The 21455-nt window shown below is 38.6% G+C and overlaps 1 protein-coding gene and 1 pseudogene across 5 annotated transcripts in view; both read right to left on the reverse strand.

The window, feature by feature from the left end:
* CDK6 (cyclin dependent kinase 6) overlaps nucleotides 1-21455 on the reverse strand; it is a 462424-nt gene that overhangs the window by 90582 nt on the left and 350387 nt on the right. The window lies entirely within an intron of this gene.
* On the reverse strand, nucleotides 8411-16198 carry LOC101040819 (high mobility group protein B1 pseudogene; annotated as a pseudogene).

The following is a 21455-nucleotide window of genomic DNA, read 5'->3' on the forward strand; positions in this document are numbered from 1 at the left end:
GCTCTATTACCCAGTAACAAAGTGGGCTGGTGTGATCTAGCAGGTGACTCTCAGGACCAACAGGCAGGTTTATTTTTCCATTTTACTGTTACCTGTTTTCTAATTTAGTCGTTTATGTTTTAAACTTTTCCTGTGTCCTAGTTTATATAGGTATATTCTAATTAATTTATCACTATGAACTTTAGTAATCTTTTAATTTTTCATAATGAGTATATGTAAATACAATAGATGCTTGTTGAAAAGAATTATTTTTCTTTTGTGCTACTTGGATTGAAGGCTTTAGCAATCAATCTTTCTTTTCTAGAGTTTGCTGTGGTCATGAAGTCACTGTTACATATTAAATAGGCAAGAGATGAGGGGGATTTTACAGATTGTGATAAATTTATAGTGAAATTGGGATATGGCAAATTGGTAAGGTGAATGGTTGAAATGTCAGATTCCAGGTACCCTTGGGAACAAGCAAAGATGAAGACCTCATGTTACCTCCTGCTCAGTGCACAAAATGTCTGCTCATAATCATTTCCATGGTCATCTACTTGCTGAAGGTGATCTCTACTTGCTGAAGGATATCAGCCATATTTAGTCTCATCTTTAGTCATCAGTGAACCCATACAGTATAGTGGGTACATGATTAGATGGAGTAAGAGAAAGAGTCCCAGACTGAGATTTGGAAACCTGAGTTTTTGTTCCAGATATACCTCTGGATATTAGTTATAAATAACTTCTATACACTTATTATCTTGCAAAAAAGTAATTTTATATCGTTGGGCCCTAGTTTTCTCAACTAGAAAATCAAGAAGTCACATTTAATTATTTCTAAAGTCTTTCCAATTCCAGAATCCTGTAATTGAGAACAAATAAATTCTACATGCTCACTGACACCATCTGAACATCTCACTGTGTACCAATAAATCCAGGTCAATGATGCTGTTCACAGAAACTTAGCATTTACAGAAATCAAACTTTTACCAAGAGGAAAACTGAAAGAACATTAATAATTACCCAATATAATTTGTGAGTCCATAAAGAGAAACTGGAATTCCAGAAGAGACTGTGAAGAACCTTTAAGAGTTATTTAGCTTGAGCGACAAAAGGCAAAGCCACATATCACTTATCAATGCGGTTACAGGTGAGAGAACAATCATGTATGCATGTCATGTAATATGGGAGGGGCTATTGTCTATCTCATGTTCTTTTCAGAATCAAGCATCATTGATCAAACACAAATGTGTAGTGACTGATTGTGCTTTCATTAGGTAAGCATCGAAATTTATTACAAACTATGCTCAGAGTGGCTGTTTCTGAAGAAATGTCTGTCTCTGAAATAGACAACTGTATATATAAAGACCGCAGCAAAAAGGAAAGACATGGGGTATAATTTTTCTCTTCTTACCTATTGAAACATATCTCTGATTCTTGTCTTTAGGAATTACTGAAGAGAAAAATATCATCTCAAATGACTGAAATTACTTATAGACACAAGGATATTAACTTCCTATGACATATTAAAGTTTGGGAGAGAAAATGTAAGCTACACATGATATCTCTGAAAATTCCATTCTGTTTCATGCAAATGATCAGTGAAAGTGATAACGATACAAAGTTTTGCCAATAATAGACTCTTAAAGAATTAGGTGTAAATGGCAGTGTAAATATACAAATCATCTTGGTTTCTTTTAAACATTACCAAACAAATATGATCCTAGCACTAAGGCAGAAATTAGGGGGAAAAGCCTCATAGCTTCTTTGTTGGCGATTAAGGAACTCTGAAGTACAAATAATAATTCAGTAATAATAAAAAAATCAAGAAGCAATGTTCAAGGTAATAAGTGCTTCCCTGTTTCCAGTTCTCATATCTGAGGGCACTGGATCAAGCTAAAGGACAAAGAGATAAGGACAATATTGCAAGTTACGAACAAATGGCAGATAGAAGAGCTCTTCTGGGTTCTGATTAAGTGACAGCATTCTACACATTCTTTTGACTTGAGAAAGTCAGACTAAGAGCAGCGGCTAAGTTCCATGTGAAGCACCGCTAAATAAGCGTATCTGCATGCTTTCACATTCCGGCAGGACAGGATTCCTCCCCTTTCATTGAACAGAGACATGTTCTCTGCGCTCACAGCAATAATGCGCCTCTGCTTCAACTTCCATAAAAAAAGCATAAATGTATAGGCTGAAAGCACAGAGAAGTTTTGTGCTTTGGGACGTGGTGGCCGGGAGCCAATGTTTACAATCCCCTGGGTGGGGAAGGCAGGCTGAAAGGCTCAGGACGGCAGGCTTTAAAAGTCTTTGCTGTTGCCGCCGGTGACCTTCGCCTCTGTTTTCAAAGCAGCTCTCACATTAACCCCTTGGATTCTGTGTGCACTGGAGCTGCACAAAGGAAATACCTTTCTTTGAAGGACACCTCTCTCATGCACATCGGTTTCTGATTTCAGTTGGAGCAGCTCAGAAACACAGGATTAAGAAAGAAGCATGTATCCAATCTGCTGTCAGACCTATGGGCATGTCAGTGGTATTGGATCTGGATTTCGATGTGTGTTCTCTTCTACAAAGTGAAAGTTTCCAGCTTTAGGCAATGGACTCAAGGTTACAAACCAGGGGATTGTGAAACATGAGCATATTTGGTCTCCAGGGGAGAAGGAAGCATCCAATTTATGCAGAAATGCTCTTTTCCCAGCTAGCCAATGAGACTCGAGGCTTCCAGAGTGGGCTTCCTATTGGGATCTCCTGACTAGAAGAATGGTGCTTAAAATTAAAGACAGGCTAAATTGCTAACAGCCCAACTTAAAAAGCTGCTGAAGAGAAAACACCAATTGTAGAAATGAAAAAGGAGTTTTCTCATTATGAAATCAAAGCTGACCACATTTAGCTTATTATTATATGCTGCTGTTGTTTTGCTGGGAAAGAATTAATAATCTTTTATTCTTAATGATCAGGAGTAAAGATCCTGTAAAATCTTACCAGATATGTGTATTTTAAAATAGTCTTTACTAAACTACTCAAATGATAATATTCAAGAGTGGTATTATTTAAGGCCTCAAAATGTTTTCAGGACACAAGATTTACTTTGAAAAAACTTGTTGATACATCAGGGACTACAACAAATGCTTTGGTCTATGAGAAATTTTGTGGATTTAAAGATGTTTGCCATCTAAACATTGATCATCATTAACATTGTCACCCCTTTATTCAATGGACAGCATATGGAATTCTGGGGTGATAAATTGTACAATTCAGAGGCTATGAACTCCGAACACATTTCCTGTCTTCAAGAGGGTTAAGATTTCTGGAGAAGAAAATGAAAAGCAACATACACCAGAAAATTTAACTGATATGCAAAAAAGTCCTTAAGTCTTACTAAAATCATCCAATCAAATATGAGACAGGAATGAGAGAGAGAGAATTTTCTCTTTACATTTGGAGATGAAGCCTGGCCTCTATGTTACCAGGTAGCCATCTCTAATGTCATAAAGTACGTGTATACTGTAAGCTGGAAGTCCATCTCAGGAACAATGATGATATTCGAGAGAACTGTTTTTCAGGACTAATAATTGGATCATAATAAGTGCTTCTGGAAACAGTTAATAACATTTCAGCTTCTCAAAGAATGCTAAATAGTAATCAACGATCACCCTGGCTTTCATTACAGACCAAACAACCTGTTCCTTGTTATCTATTGTAGAAGTCAATGGTGATTAAGAAAATATATTCCACTCTAATGCAGACACTGACTAGAAAGAATGTTTTGAGAGGCTCAAAGAAACTCCAGAGCTGCACAACAGAGAAGATATAGCTGAGGAAAAACAGTCAAAGTTTATCATGGGTCTTTCATATGCCTGGCACTTCACTAAGGATTTCACACATTTTATGAGATTTAAATATAAAAACTTGTGAGATAGGCACAGAATTTTTTTCCCCTATTTTAGGTAAGATACTGATATTCAAACATGTTAATAACTACAGTAGTCCCAAATTAGCCACTTGTCAGAGTTAGAATTCAAACCCAGGTCTAACTCCAGAGTCTGCAAGTGTAACCACTGAGCATGACAACCAGGCAAACAGCTAGCACTGCAAAGAAGTCCCCGGGAAACAATACTTCACAGCTCGAACCAATTGGTGTACATTACAATTACTCTTTTATTGGGGACTCCAAGGCATGTCAATCTTTTAAGAAGGAAGCTGTGTTCAGTTGGAGATTTTTCATTGTATTACTGAATTAAAAGTCACATATGACTTCTATCAGAGGTTGAGAAGCTGCAATACTTGGTTTCTGCAATAGATTTGCTAACATTTATATATTAATTTCACATTTTAAATAGAATCTAAAAGTAGCAGATGATATTATGCTATCACAAATTTTCATGTTTTATAAGCTAGTGGAAAATGCTTTATTCATAGGCTACAGGATCCATATTCTCATCATTCCCAGTCTGGGCCCCTCACTCCCACCCGAAGCTTTTAAGACACTGTTTCTTGCCATCTTTTATAGTAATGAAATGTCACTTAAAAAGTTTTCAACTTACACTCCGGTTTTTGAAGCAGCTTCTATGTAACTAATAACCTAACAGCTCTCCATGAACTTTAATTATTGCAATAGAATTATTAGGCACCACCAGTTACAACTGAACTCCTCCACACACAGTATAAAGTTAAAACTGTACAAATGAAGCCAAAATATGCACAGCTAAAAGGAATGTTACAGGGGGGCCTCTCTTAGCGAACAAAGCAAGCTCAGTTTGGCTCTTTTTCCCTCGCGCTACCACATCCGCACATCGTTAGTTGGAAAATTCCTGATATATGCTGTAATTTTTTGTGCTTTTTTTTCCCCCCAGCACACTTGAGGCTTTAATGTCCAGATGCCATTTTCCCCCTTATCTGTCCCTGTTTGGGGCTCTGCCAGCTATGGTCAACAATTAATACAGCTGAAGAAAAAAATACAGTACGCTCCCTGGCAACTGGTACAGCCTCGCAGGAAATACCAAATAAAAACTTGATTATGTATTGTTTAACCATTTTGTTTGCCTGTAGGCCACCCCGTCGTCGGTGTAATTCAGACGAGCATGCTTCATCTGGACGGTCTGTGCACTGCACCATTGTTCCCAGAGTCTGTCACGCACAATCACTGGCTTCAGCCTGTGGCCCTCTAAATGAAAGGAGCAGATTTGTGGCAGCTTTCCAACCTGCATTCCTTTTAATTAGTCAACTTGTGGCCCAATGTTATAATAGATAAGTAACCTCTTAATATTCATGTAATTAATTTATTTTTTTCTCATTCAGTTATAAGCCTTTGCATGGGGGAGAAAGGGCTTTTTCCTATATGGGCTCTGGCTTATGAAATAAGCATGCTACTATTATAAAGAACATTAGAGACCATGTGTCAGTGATTCTTCAGGAGGACAATTCCAGAAACCACAGTATGCCCATACCTCTACTTTAAGCATATTATTTTTGCATTTAAAATAGTAACAGAAATCTTTCTTTTGCAATCAATTTGATGTATGTAAGATGAATCATCTTCTTGCCAACTTCAACTGGGCTGATACATTTTAACGGATAAATTAGTTCACTATCAGAGAGACAGAAAGCTTTTGCTTTTTTAGGATCCCTTTTAAAGCAAGGCTGACATGAAGAGTGACCAGGAGTTCCCAAAGTACTAGAAGTCCTTTGCCCTAGACCTCGATTAAGTCAGTAATTAAACTGTGGATGCTGTTAGCTCTTAGTACATGATGAACCTTTAAAAAGATAAGTTGATCTCTATACATACTAATAATCCCCTTGGTACCAGGAATCGGAATGGCTTTTAAAAGCTCCATATTTAAGTTCTTTCAACTATTTACATTTTTCTATTAAACCAAATTCTCCCCAATGGCAGTAACATCATTTTTACTTCTTTTATGTCCTCATGGATGATAGACATGGTGGGTGAAATACAGATATGTCTGTATTACTCTCACATATTCTCAGTAGCACTTCTCATGAGATTTAAGAGACATTTACAATGTCACATCGACAATTCACACAGGTACAAATGTGCCTACTAGGTGACAAGCATTGGATCCCAGTTGCAAAGACGACACAAAGATGACTGAAGAGATCTGTCATATCTGTTCTCCAAAGCTCACAGTTGAGCAGAGGAGGTAGATAGGTAACTTACCAATTGCATAAGCTCTATGCGAGGTTAGAGGTATATAATTTAAAAGCCTGGGTTCAAATTCTGGCTCCTCTTTTATGAGTTAGATCACCTTGGCTAAATAGCTTAACTTCTCCATACCTCTGTTTCCTCACTTGGAAGATGCAGAATCATAGTACCTGCTTCATAGGGCAACTGGAGAATTATATGATTTAAGATACATAAAGTACTTTGCAGGTGGCTGGCTCTATAAACTTTAGCTATCAGCAAATGTTATATACACACCAACTCCACAGGGGTGAAGTAGGGTGTAGAGTAGGGTTTTCTAGTGTTAGAGGCTTCAACGAGGAGGGGCAAGGGCATGACTGATAGAGAGCGCAACATGAGCAAAAATTGAGGAGTATGAAACTCCATGGACCAGATAACAGGACTCCAAGTGTTAACTGATGGAGCTAGGACCTCGTCCTGAGGAGAAGAGGAGGTACGATGTCAGATTTGCATTATTCTACATTTCCATTCCGGTAACTGCGTAGGGTGAAATTGTAGATGATCCCGAAGGCAGGGATCTCAATGAAAAGGCTGTAATGATCCAGATGCACCGGGAGTTATAAAACCATGGCAGTAGGAGAGGAAAGGCAGGAAGAATAACTTTAAATGAGTCTAATGAGGGAGAGAGAAAGATAAATTGAATCTGGGATAATTTCCAGGTTTCTGGCCTAGTGGCCAGGTAGATGGTGAGGCCATCAGCCCGAACAGGGACCCAGAGGGGAATGACTGGAAGGCTTACTGCTTAGGATGATATTTAGAAATATATTGGGGTCTGGGGCTCAAGGGAGTGGACTGAGTTGAATCTACAATGAGTTCCCTGCCTCCAGGATTACCTCCACGGAGTGGAGGGGACTGCTGAGGGAGACAGCATGCACAGGCTATGTGCCATAGGGCAGAACTTTTGGGGAAGGCAGAGGAGGGCAATCAGGTAAGAGAAGTGAGAGACGTGGAAGGAAAAGCAGGATACCACGATGTCACAGAAGTCAAGGTGGATATTTACAAGAAATAAAGAGTAGAGAAGCATACATGTACCTGAAGATGCCAAACAACGTGAAGTCTTTAGAATATCCACTACAGTAATATGATGGGAACAGAAGGCTGCCTGCACAAAATTGAAGGGTTAGTGATATCCTTAGTTACAGAAGAAAAGAGACAGATGACAGAGCCATCTGAAGCTGCTGTCTCTGACTACCATGCATTTCCCACTTGTCTCTAACTCTACCCATAACCTCTGGCTCCTTTAAGGCTTCTTTGGAAAAGAAAGGGTGCAGATTGTGCTTCAAGGCATGGGGGCAGCAAAGACATGATGGAACCGGGATCTGGAGAGGATCAAAGCGGATGGAATCAAGCGGCCAGGTAGTGAGATTAGAAGACCCCAAGGCTACAGACTCAGAAGTGAAGATGTGCACAGATAAACATAGGTTAATTTGCAAGTATATGTTGTAGGGAAGGACTGACAGAATTCACATTCAAAGGTTTATTCACTTGATAAAAATACAAACCTAATATTATCATTAACAGGGCAATCTCTGGTTTGTGAAGCCTAAAGCTTACATACTTTTAAAAAGCCGCAAATGCCACAAAATACAGAAATAAAATCACAATATTTTGATTAATAAACTGATACCTCCACTAGGAAACTCACTTGCCCTCTGGTATTTTGGTCACATACTTGTTGGTGGCCTTTCTTCTGACAACAATTTTTGAAATATTTTCTATAGGAAGGTAATAAAGTTGATCAAAAATTTTTATCAATAGCTGTGATGCAGAAAATATGCCACTTCACATGTGCTCACTGTAGGTGGGAATGCCACAGGTTTTAGCCACCATCAGATAGAATTTTGATAAAATCTATTTTGGTTGATCCTTTTAAGCCTGATTTTTTCCCTTATAAAAGAAAAATTGCATGGTTGCTTTTATCATTAAATACGTTGCATTATCAAGTATATTCTTTTTCTTTTCTTTTTTTTTGGAGTGCAATGGTGCGATCTCGGTTCACTTCAACCTCTGCCTCTTGGGTTCAAGTTATTTTATTGTCTCAGCCTCCCGAGTAGCTGGGATTACAGGTGTGCACCACCATGCCCGGCTGATTTTTATATTTTTGATAGAGATGGGGTTTTGCCATGTTGGCCAGGCTGGTCTCGAACTCCTGACTTCAGGTGATTGGCCTGGTCAGCCCCCTCAAAGTGCAGGGAATAAAGGCATGAGCCATCACGTCCAGCCTCAAGTATATTCTTTTTTTTTTTTTTATTCTAAAAAAAATTGTATTTAGTTAGAAGCATTCAGAATGTCAACAAAACAGCTGCAACTTTTTGTTGTTGTTGTTGTTGTTGTTGTTGTAATTACAGAGTGGTATTCAGTTAACAGAACAACAATTATTTCGTATAAGCTGCATCAGAGACAACTGAAGATGAAAAAACTACCATCCCCATATATAACTAATTTGTGCTGTGTACCAACAAGAACCTGCTTTAAATTTCCATGCCAATTTACAACCCCCATACTGTACCAGGCAAGGTTAGTGGCTATTGAAAATACCACCAGGACAGGGCTATCTAAAGACACATTCGGTAGTGTGTTAACTATACAAAAAAAGACACCGTACAGTTTAAGAACAAATCTTACACAGCCTTACATTTCCATTTTTTTCTTTAAAAGGAGTGAGTTGTGTACAGGGGGGTTAAATGCTTTATAGACAAGAAACAAAACTGCGCTACAACCAACTTATTCATCATCATCATCTTCTTCTTCATCTTCATCTTCCTCCTCGTCCTCTTCATCTTCCTCATCTTCCTCCTCCTCCTTCTTTTTCCTTGCTTTTTTCAGCCTTGACAACTCCCTTTTTGGCTGCATCAGGCTTTCCTTCAGCTCGATATGCAGCAATCTCCTTTTCATATTTTTCCTTCAGCTTCGCAGCCTTCTTTTCATAAGGCTGCTTGCCATCTGCAGCAGTGTTATTCCACATCTCTCCCAGTTTCTTCGCAACATCACCAATGGACAGGCCAGGATTTGGTTCTCCTTTGATTTTTGGGCGATACTCAGAGCAGAACAGGAAAAAGGCCGAAGGAGGCCTCTTGGGTGCATTGGGATCCTTGAACTTCTTTTTTGTCTCCCCTTTAGGAGGAATATAGGTTTTCATTTCTCTCTCATAATGGGCCTTATCCGCCTTTGCCATATCTTCAAATTTTCCTTTCTCTTTAGCAGACATGGTCTTCCACCTCTCTGAGCACTTCTTAGAAAACTCTGAGAAGTTGACTGAAGCATCTGGGTACTTCTTCTTATGCTCCTCCCGACAAGTTTGCACAAAAAATGCATATGATGACATTTTGCCTCTCGGCTTCTTAGGATCTCCTTTGCCCATGTTTAGTTATTTTTCCTCAGCGAGGCACAGAGTCGCCCAGTGCCCGTCCGGCTCTCACTTGCCACGGTGCTGTCTCTATCTCAAGTATATTCTTATTATGAAAAAACTTCCATCTTGACTAGGCATTGATGAGAACAGAAACATTTGCTTTCAAGGCACATGTCTGTTGCCTTGAAGAATTCTCCTCACACTAGCCTTTGGCCCAGTATGTTTCAAACCTTGTTTCTCTCCACTACCCACAAACTTTGGTACCAGAGACCACAGGACATGGTCATGTTGTAAAATGACCTCTGAATCTCAGGCAAGTCAGCACAGTGCTGGTGGGAGTGAATTCCAGGAGGCAATTTCTACACTGGGCTAGCCAGGCATAACTATGTTAGGGGGTTTCTCAATCTGGGCACTTTCGGCATTTGGAGATGGCCAATCTCTACTGCAGGGGGCCGTCCTTTGCATTATAGGATGTTTAATGGTAACCCTAGGCTTCCATCCACTGGATACCAGTAGCAACATCCCTCACCCCCATATTGTAACAACTCAAAATATCTCCAGGCATCAGTGAGTATCCTCTGGGGGATTAAATCATCTCTAATGGAGAACCATAGATATACATGTAACTAGTGAACCCCATATACAGCTTATAAAATCCAAATGAACTCAAGATCCCCTTAGCCAGAGCTCAAAAATGCCCGTGGTCACTCCATTGCCACCTGTCATGAAAACTGTGATGGGTGAGGTGGAAGGTTAATCAGCTGCATTTAAAATAGCTCACTTCCACAATTAAAAAAAAAAAAAGGACCAGATGAACATATTGCTAGAGCCTCTCCCATAACCTTGGTATGTGATGGGGGCTGAAAGTGAGAAACTCTGAAGCTTAAAACTCATTAGACACAGATAAATCCACTTCTGATCATAATTTTAGTCACAAGCCATGACATATTCTTAAAAATTCTCTTTTTATACTGCATAATAACTAATGATATGACATGTTTCATGCACAAACTGTGAATCTCAAGACAGGTGAAAATACATTTCAAATGACCTCATTAATCATTATAATATGACCTATAACAAATATTCTCAATTCTCTGGATAAACATCATGTTTATGTCATAATTGTGTAATAAAAAGAATATCTGTGTGTTATATATGCAAGCAACTAAAATTTTAACATTTCCTTTATCTGGTAAGATGAATGAAGACTTAGATGTAACTAGGTTTCCTGGATTACTTACATTTCTCTCTGGAAGCTCTGCAAGTGTATTATTTTAATCAATTAAATTTTTTCTTGTTTGTGTTTTACTAACAATTGCCTTTTTCCTGCTGTTATGATCCCTATGTTTATCAGCCTAACTCCTTTTCTAGTGTTTGCTTCTAATATGGACCTATTACATTTTAAAATGAATTCAAACACGTTTCCCAGGTCTTGCACAGAGGGGCCTCAGCCTATCTCCCTGATCTCAGCCCTGACCTCTCTCCTTCCCACCCACTCTGCCTCAGCCGCCCTGATCTTCTTGCTTTCCTTGGACAGACCAAACTCCCCCCTACCTTGGGGCCTCTGAATTTATTGCTCCTTATGACTGGAATGCTCTCCCGAATCTCAGCATGCTCTGTCCCTCATCTCGTACACAAAAACCTTCCCTGACCACTTTCCCTCTCTAAAATAGATTCCCGGTGTATCACACTCTATTGCACTGCTGGGCCCCAGAGAATTTAACACTACATAAAGTTATCTAGCATATTAATTTATCATCCACCTTCCTGACAAGAATGAGGGGAGATTTTATATGTCTCGTCAATTTCTACACTCTCAGCTCAGTGCCTGGCCAGCAGAAACTATATAGCAAAATTTGAAGAAAATGTTAAATAAGAGTATGGATCTAAATAAGAACTCAAGAGGTAGGTGCAAGGCTTTAATGACGTCATAGCTATTTGGGTGCTCAGAGCCCTCTTCTCTCTTTTGTTCTTTTACATTTCTAACTCTATTCCCTCGCCTCTTTACTTGTCTTTGCCCTCTCCAGGCAACCACTATCCTAAGTCTCCTGTTTTTGATTTCTTTCCTTAAAAAAAGTTAGATGAGAGTTTTAGGTGTTTCTTGAAAAAGCACAGACTTGGTTTTAGAGAAATATTTTAAAAATCGAATCTAACATTCTTTGTCATTGAACTGCGAAGTTTTGTCCATTTACACTTACTGTGATTAACAATCTATTTGGACATATTTACCAATTTATGTACTTGGCATTCTTTCTTGCATCTCAGACATTCCTTTTGAGATTATTTTCCTTCTTTTTGAAGTATATCCTTTAGAATATTCTTGGTTTTTGTGACTAGGAAAATTTCTTTACCTCATGAGTATAGAATTCCATATACACACAAAATAATAATAAAAAATACAGAATATCCAAAGTATTTCTACTATGATGTCCTTCAAGCACCGAGAGGAAGCATATAACAAGTAGTTATTCACCAAGTAACCAACCTTCCCCTAGGTTTTGGGTCCATGCTAAGGCATGCTTAGCAAACACAAATCATTGTTCCTGGTCTCAAACAGCTTTGAGCAGCATTAAAAAAAATTGGAAGTCACATGAAACCTAAGTAGAGAGCAAAAGATTTCATGTAAAGGATGAAGTGGGTGGCTTAAGAAGAGCTGTGGGCATTCAGAGCAGGAAGTGCCCAAAGAAAGCTGGATCCCAGTCAGGTCATGCTGCAGAAGCTCCCGAATTACATTTCCGCGTACTGCTTATGTGGCCGAACCACACCTTTACCTTGAAACTGAAAAAAGCCAGGGTACGTTTTCTTCTGAGATGGTACTGCGGCTTAACCGAATCCTGAATTGGGCACTAGATAGATAAGAGCAATGTTAAGACAAATGTTCTGAAAGACTCAATTAGAGAATAAGCAATTGTATAAAATGACAAATAGAAATTTCCAGCATGGCAGGTTGAATGTGCTACTGAGTTATTAGTCTAGGTACCAACTCCTTTTCTGAATGGGGGCCATTCCTGCATGGCTTTGTAAAACGAAACAAGACGGTGCAGGTTATACAAGGGCTGGGCTGAAAGCCTCAGGAATTTCTTTTAACTTTTTTGAAAGGTTAATAGCTGAAAGAGTTCTTATATGACACATCTTAAGTAGACTATGTGAAAGAAGTGTATGTTATTTGTGACATTAATTCCTAATCCATAGTACAATGAGTCACTTATTCACTGGAGAAGAATCTAACCTATTTGGGAAACGAAACTTTCTGAATATTAACTACCACATATTCTCAAGAGAAAGGAATCAGTGGAATACAAAATGACTCAGTACAGAAATAACATTAAAATGCTCATTTTGGCTGGAGTGGTGGCTCACACCTGTAATCCCAGCACTCTGGTATGCCAACGGGGGAGGATGACCTTGAGCCCAGAAGGCTGAGACTGCACAGTAAGCTGTGCTTGTCCCACTGCACTCCAGCTTGGGCAAAAGAGTGAGACCTTGTCTTAAAAAAAAAAAAAGTGAATTTTGACTACAGTAGGGAAAGAAATTTAGTTTCATAATTTATGAGCTGTTACTTTCCAGTCAACTACCTTCCACTCTACAGAGATTAAATATACAAAATGTCCTTCATGAAAAACATTTTTCTTGTCTTTGTAGAATTTGTCCTGTGGGTGGTAAAGAAGAAAAGCATAACCATGAAGGTCTGTGCTCCAGGGCCACAACTCAATTCTGTGCCATCCTCAACTACTTGCCTAGTGGTTGAAAGTATGCAAAGAACAAAGGCTGCAGAAACAGCACTGGATTTCTGGGACTCTGAAATGCCACAATGAGAGACAGTGCCTGAAAGTGAAGCAATTAATACTGTCTATGCAGTCCATTCCCAATAACACACTCATTGATTCTTAGACTCTCAGTAAAAATTCTGCAATTGTCTGGATTTGCACATCAACTTCCTGTATTCAAAGAATAGATTTGTGCGTAGCCTTGGAAAAAATATATTTCATTTTTCTCCAGGCTTCAACATCGTTTAAATGACACTGATAATGGAATGATTTCCTCAACATACTCATTTCAGGAATACCAGAAACATTCTCTCTTTTGAGAAATAATAACGAAAAAAGAAAGAATGGTCTCCCTAAGATGTTAGTAATCTAAATTCTAGTAAAAGTGATTTCTAAGTAATTAACAGGAATAAAATGGTTTTATTGTTTTATATTCATTTCTCTACCTGTCTTCATATTCAGGTACAAAGATGAGTATTACTATTATATAATTATAGGACTTTATTGAGTACTTTTTCGTGTATTAACTCATTTAATTCCTACAACCTATTAAGATAGGTATTGTCATTTTCTTCATTTTAGCAGAAAAGAAACCCTGGATACAGAGAGGCTAAAGAATTTATTTAAGGTCACACAGCTTGTTAAGTTGCAAGATAAGCTTTGTCTAAGAGATTTGGTTTCAGAATATGTCCCCTTAACCATGTACTGTGGTATTATACTGTGTATAATAGCAATGTACTGTGCTGTTATACTGCTTTTTGAAGGAAGCAAGATTTTTGTTTTTGTTTTTGTTTTAAATCATCTCTTCGCCTATATTTGAAAATGATAGGAGAGAAAAAGTAATATTCCAGGAACACTTGATCAATTCAAGACTTCAAAAACATGTTGCCAAGAAGGAAGTGAGAAACAAGGGATAAAATTCTAAAACAAGATCAATGAAGTCACTGTTTAAAGAAAAGAAAGGCCTTATTCTCTTGGAAGGGTGTGAACTATTTATTCACAAATACCTGATGAGATACAGAAAACGTGCGTGCGCACATACACACAGTCTCTCTCTCTCTCTCTCTCTCTCTCTCTCTCTCTCTCACAAGATAAATAAATGTAATATTAGAAAGAATGGTAGGTATATAATGTTTTAAATTCTGCTGTCTTTCCATACTCTTCCCTTTGGCCTCAAGAACACGATACTATTCTCTTAAGAGAAATGGCCGTTATCAAGTGTATGATATTATGGGCAGCAGATGAGCAGATGGAGGAAGACATAGTGGTGATGATGAAAGTTTTAGCATATTTAGTTGTTTAAAAAATCCTCAAAGTGAACAGACTCTTACTGGATTATATCCAAAATCTAATTTCTAAACTTGTTATTCTTTAGGAATAGTGAGGGAAGAAGGGTGAAGGTAATTAGCCCCAAGGAGAGAAAAACCTAAAATGGGCTGAAAACAAATTTGACACTTTTCTTTACTTCTTTACGTCTTTCTTTCAAACCCTGGTTTGATTATCTGACTTTGGAAATTGAGAAATAAATCTGTGTTATCATTTTTGAGAAATGAATGGATGAGCTTAACCAAGAATGGAGAATGGAGAAAACCCAAGACCACACAAATTTACCTATAATGAATCATCATTACCAATTGCTATTTGGTGAGCATAATCCCCATTTCTTCCCTCAAGGTGCTTTTTGCCTAAGGAAAAAAGTAAATTATGGTATTTGTTGCTGTTTACATTACAAAACCCTCATTAGGGTTTAGTCATATAATGACAAGTGAGGTATCAAATCTGCCAACTTTAGCAAAAGCTGGATTATATGGGGGGAAAAGGAGAAACAGAAAGATAGGTGGCTAATCAATTAGCACATAACCATGTCACTGTAACTTTAGGCCCAATAAATGAAGCCTTTATCATTTAAGTCCTGATGAAATTTTTTTTAAAAAAGGTTCTGTTTGTAAATGGAAAAAAGGTCATTTTATGATAGATTCATCTGCATTACAATCGGAATAAACATTACATCACTAGAAAATGTCTGATTTCTACAACTACTAGTGAGATGTCTTATGTAGATTCTTCGTTATACAATTTGTTCCATTTTGAATGGAAATGTTAATCATACTGGAATAAATTACTATACATATTTGATATCACTGCCAGTAAAACTAGCAGTGACTACATCAGTAGTGGCTACTACGTTCTAAGCATGCGCCAGGACACATCCACAACAGTATGTTAGGCAGTTGTGACCACAGATGCTTATTCGATTCAAAGAAATATGTTTTTATTTCTTATTTCTCTCACAAAGTAAATTTCATATCAGATTTTTGACATGAACATGTTTTCCCCTCCTTTTCTCTGCATCTACATTTAACAGCCTCCAGTTTCTATCCCATCTCATTCTTGCTCTCATGCAGTCCCTCATCACACATCTTTCTTAAAACAGCCTCCATGCTGGTTTACCTGCCAGCAATTTCTTAATTCACACCAAATCCTCACTACCAATTCATTCAGCACATTGTAGTAGAGTGTTTTTTCTTTAGGGTAAAAAAAGTTTTAAAGCATCCTGCTCAACAACCCACATACTTCTTGCTGCTTAGCTGTTGTGTGTGTGAACATGAGCTGTTGTTTCTCAGCCCCACACCTAGAACACACCTTTCCCCGTGCTTTACCAGGCAAACCCTCCTCACTCCTAAGCCTGGCTCAAAATCAGCTCCCCTGTAAAGCCTTCCCTGGCTCTCCCAGATCTAACAATGCTTGTCTCCTAGATTCACCAGGGTTTATCTGGCTAGGTAAGAGTGGCAGAGGCAACTTCAGATTTATACATGCATATATGTAACTGAAAGAACATATACAGATATATATTTTATGTGTACACTCAAATACTGAATATTACTTTTAATCATATAAATGTATTAATAATGAATATACTATTTAATATATGTTACACAAATATTAATGAAATTCGTATTTTGGAAAAGTTCTTAGTTTAATTTAATTTAATTTTTCTTACTGCCTCCTTGTTTTTAAAAGCAATCCTTAGCTTCCTGAATTTGCGTAAGAATGTTATCTGCTGATTGCTGGTAGATGCATCAGACTCAGATGTATTTGCTGATTGCTATTACTAAGGAATCTACAGAATCATAGTCCTGGTGGGTGTGGCAGGCATTCATTCTTAGTCTAATCAACATTTCCATGAAACTCTAAAGCTTTCTGCTTTCAACATATGTGGAGAATTTATGAAAAAAAGCACTGTACTTTATAAAACATTTTATTAGAGATCAGTGAATATATCAGTGTGTCTCTGAAAGAAACTTTTTCCTACCTATACAGTGGCCCTGCTGCCTTGGTGGGAATGTATCTCTAGATCAATGAAGGGCCTGTCATTCGTTGTTAACCCAACAGTCACCCCCGCCTTTCCTGGCTAGCATAATCCGATTTTCTTCCAGGTAGCAATATGCTTATCTACAGACTGATTGGTCTATGGGCAGCTGTGTGATTCAATTACGGGTGATGAAACCTAAAGTGGAAGTCTAAAAAGAGCTTTTGGAAAAGATTGTCTTCCCTGATTAAAGACACAATAAAACCCGTTTTGGCCCCCCCCGCTTCCTTACCTACTGCTTAGAACACTATTGTATGAGATAGAATGCTTGAAGTTGTGGCAGCCATCTTGAGGCCCTACGGGATGTTACAATCAATTAACCAAAGAGGAAGGAATGACATTTTCCCAGTATTTGGTTATTGGAACCAAGATGATACCATCAAGAAACAGCACCAATTGTAGAATTATCTGTTTCTAGACTTCTTATATCAGATCAAAAAATTATTCTTCTTCGAGACTAAATATATGTTATAAATGGGTCCAGAAAAAATTCTGAAGATTCCAGCTTTGGTGATTACTAGCAATGAAGTTAAGCAAGGGAAAGCAAAGCAGAATTGCCTAGGAAAGGAGAAGCTGATGACTGACCTTTTTGTCATGATCTATTTCTATTGCCAAGGAACACCAGATGGAGATGTGGGGAAAACTAGGGATGAGAGCTGACACCCAGAGGAGACCCCGGCAGACAGATGACTTGGACACCTCTGCACAGAAAGGAAAGTTACAGCCATGGACCTGAGTCAGACACAGAAAGGGCTTAAGTCAGAACATGCCGGATGCTTTATTAGAGGACAGGAGGAGCAGAAAGCGCCAGCAAAGGCAATGGCCAGAGGCACTCAGGAGAGACAAAGCAGCGAGCTCTCTCACATTCAGTCAAGGAGTGCAGGAGTGGGAGCTGAAACCCTTTTGGAGAACAATTCGGCGTTATCACATTTTTGAATGTGCATTCTTTGTCATTGGTCCCGGTAGTGCCTTTCTTAAATACTTATCCTACAAAATATTAGTATTTCAGTGAAAAAACATACGTCCAAAGATGTTCACTGCAGCCAAAAAATGAGAAACCACCCAAGGGTTCAACCTGGGAGACTGGGTAAAAATATGTAAATTTACACAGTGAAAGATATCCAACCAACTGACTAGTCATGCATTTGTGTAAAAGCAATAACTCTGGTTTTCCAGAATAACATCTAAATATAAACACAAGATTTTAGCAAGGAAAGTGACTAACAAAATTAGTTTAATTCCTGGTGTTTAAATCTCAACATGGATGCAGATACAAGCTACAATGACACCTGTCAGGGAAGTCAGTGTTCAGAGAGCAGCATCTCTTCTCAACCTCAGTCCTCCTCTAGCTCCTCTACTCAGAAATTTCTTATTTCACCACCCACATATACCCTATAAACACTCACTGAGCAGTTACCATGTGCCTGTGTATTGTTACCTAAGGTACTGAAATGGCTATTTTGCAGTGTTCATCTTTTTTTTTTTCTTTTTTTGAGACTAAGTCTCACTCTGTCAGCAGGCTGGAGTGCAATGGTGTGATCTTGGCTCACTGTAACCTCTGCCTCCCTGGTTCAAGCGATTTTCCTGCCTCAGCCTCCTGGCACACACCCCCTACACCCACTAATTTTTTGTATTTTTAGTAGAGACAGGGTTTCACCATGTTGCCAGGATGGTCTCAATCTCCTGACCTCGTGATTCACCCGCCTTGGCCTCCCGAAGTGCTGGGATTACAGGCATGAGCCACTGCGCCTGGCCAATGTTAATCTTTTAAAGATAGAAGACAGAAGCCAAACAAATGAGGATATGACCATATGAGAACTACTATATTACAGGCAAATCAAAAGTGCTTGAGAGGGTAGGTACCTAACTTTATCCTGGGGAGCTGAGCAGACTTCAGAGGTGGCATCTGAGTCTTGAAAAATGAGTAAGGAGATTGTTAGGCTGGGAAGGGGAAAGGCAATCTAAGCAGAATGTTTAATGACATGGAAGCATAAAATTTAATGGCATGATTTTTCAAGAAGGAGCAAAAAGGTCTGGATGGCAAGATCATAGGGTGTGTGGAAATGGGTTTGGCTTGGGTGGGAAAGCAAGAATGGAGAGAAACATTAAGAACAGTTGATGGCTGCATTCCAGGGCTCAGAGAATATGGACTTGAGTGTGTGGGCAATGGGGAGTCATCGGTAATTTTTACTCCTCCTTCACCTCCCCAAGCCTGCTTGTTTCCCACGGTGGTCCATGCCGTATCATTGTTCCCACAGGTCCCTTCTCTACACCAGTCTTGTCTTTCCAGGAAAAAGAAAATCTGCTTTTCTGACTAACTGTAGTCTTGATCTTTCATCCATTCTGGAAAAATGGAATTTTATAGGCAGGTAAGGACATTCTCATGAATATATGTGAAGACCATCATTTTAGGAATTTACCTCACATTCTTGATAGTAACTTTTTAAATGCTTTACTTTATAAAAGTTTTATTTTATCTTATTTTTTTCCCTGAATCTGCTTTTTCTAAACTAGTAAAAGCTAGTTTTCTGGAACTAGGTTACAGACAGACTTTGGCCCATTTAACAAGGTCAGACTGTTTATTCTTGACAGAATTCTTTCCCACTGTAAAAAGGTACTTTTAAATGCCACATTCCAAATCCAGTGCCAGTAAGCCACTGAAGCATATTTTCCCACAAGAACTGATACCATGTGCAGTCCCTACCTCACTGAAATCACCCAGGGTTACATAAGGTGTAGATAGTATTTAACGTCACCATGAAATCCATCAACTGAAATATGCCAGCCATATGTTTATAAAACATGTCCATACATTTCAAAACACTGGTAACCTTTAAAAAAGTAATAATAAAAATAGAAATTAAAAAAAGGGAAGGACAGTGCTAGAAATTTAAAAAAAGAATTTTAAGACAGAAGAAGAAAATGTCTTGTAACTTTATATCAGTATCCAAACCTGAAGCAGTAGAGCTTTTTCTCCCTTATTTTGGGGTTTTTATAGTTGAGCTGTTAAATTTACAGCCCCATTTTTAGATTCTGCTGGCCTTCAAAATAAATATACGAGCAGTGCTAAAGTAAATTCTCCTACGCTTTCCCCTTTTCTCTTGTGGATGTTTCCCTGAGATTTGAAGGTAGATTATTCCTCCACAGCCAACAGTAAAGTTCAACATTCAAATTTATGAGGGATTTAAAAATCATCAATATCCTTGTAGACAGATGCTGGGTGCAACAATGTCACTCACCCTGGGTTTCAATCCCTACAGAAGAGGAAAGAAGAAAGCAGGAGCAATAAGAGGAATGGTTCAGTAGCCAAAAGACCATCATTTAGAAACGCATTGGAAAGATTAGCAATAAAGTCAATGCATGCAACAGAAAATCCAACACTACAAAGTAATCATATAAAAGTTTGAGCCCAGCTTTTGGAGAAACCTATTGGAGATAATAGGAACACATATTTAATCTTCTCAAGGACCCAAATGGATTAGATAAAAGACGAAGGAAAACTACAATGGAGACATTTTCAACCCCTTCTTGGGACACCATGTTTCCTCCAAAGATCCCAAGAGATCTTAGCTTTAAAATAAAAGCATAACATACAGAAAATCTAAGTGCACAAGTCGGGAGATCTGGCAAGGTTTGCGATCTCGAATAAAGAAGGACAAAGAACAATAATTATCTGAAGGTAATAAATGGCTGCCCAGACAGAGATTCAAAGTGTAAATGTTACTCGCTCAGAGCTCAAGTTATTCTCAAGGAGTGATGCAGGCAATTGGGAAGATTAGCTGAAAGTTGTGTCTAAAAAAAATTAAAGGCCGGGCGCAGTGGCTCAAGCCTGTAATCCCAGCACTTTGGGAGGCCAAGGCGGGTGGATCACGAGGTCAAGAGATCGAGACCATCCTGGTCAACATGGTGAAACCCCGTCTCTACCAAAAATACAAAAAATTAGCTGGGCATGGTGGCACGTGCCTGTAATCCCAGCTACTCAGGAGGCTGAGGCAGGAGAATTGCCTGAACCCAGGAGGCGGAGGTTGCGGTGAGCCGAGATCGCGCCATTGCACTCCAGCCTGGGTAAAAAGAGCGAAACTCCGTCTCAAAATAAATAAATAAATAAAATAAATAAAAAGATTTTTTTTAGATGCTTATAATTCATGATGGAATGATATAAGCAGTAACACGGAGAATGCAGAGTAGAAAATTCATTCATTGATTCATTTGTAAAAGCAGGGAGTTGTGAAAGCATTTAAGTTCAAAGAATAGTGAAAAGCTGATAAAGAATATGTGCTTATGCATATGGGGGTGGACTCTGGGTAGACGTGATGAAAGGACAGAAAGGTAGGCTGGAGCTGAACTGCAAAAAGCTTTGTATACCATGCTGCAGAGTTGCAATTCATTCTTTAGGCACTGGAGAATCATAAGGATTCATTCATTCATTCACCATGTACTCAAGTGCCCACCTTGTACAAGAAAGGCACTGTGGGAAATGCTAGAATACACAGAATGTTATTTGGACTGAGTGAATAAAAATGAATATAGCCAATGTTACAGAACCTGAGAAGCATTATCTTGATTCAGAAACTTACATTATGATATTATCAAAGTCCAAGCAAAATATAGTGCCACCTCTCCTTTCCTTACAAGGAAGCAGTGACAGCTCTAAAATACAAGCAGCTCACGCAAAAGTCCAAGTTATTGAAATGTTGCTTTATATTCAATCCAAGGACCATATTTCACACTCCTTTGAGTATGAACATAACATTTGAGTTAAGCAAATTTAGGGGAGATGGAATTATC

This window comes from Saimiri boliviensis, chromosome 10 (assembly GCF_048565385.1).
Source record: "Saimiri boliviensis isolate mSaiBol1 chromosome 10, mSaiBol1.pri, whole genome shotgun sequence".
Lineage (NCBI taxonomy): Eukaryota > Metazoa > Chordata > Mammalia > Primates > Cebidae > Saimiri > Saimiri boliviensis.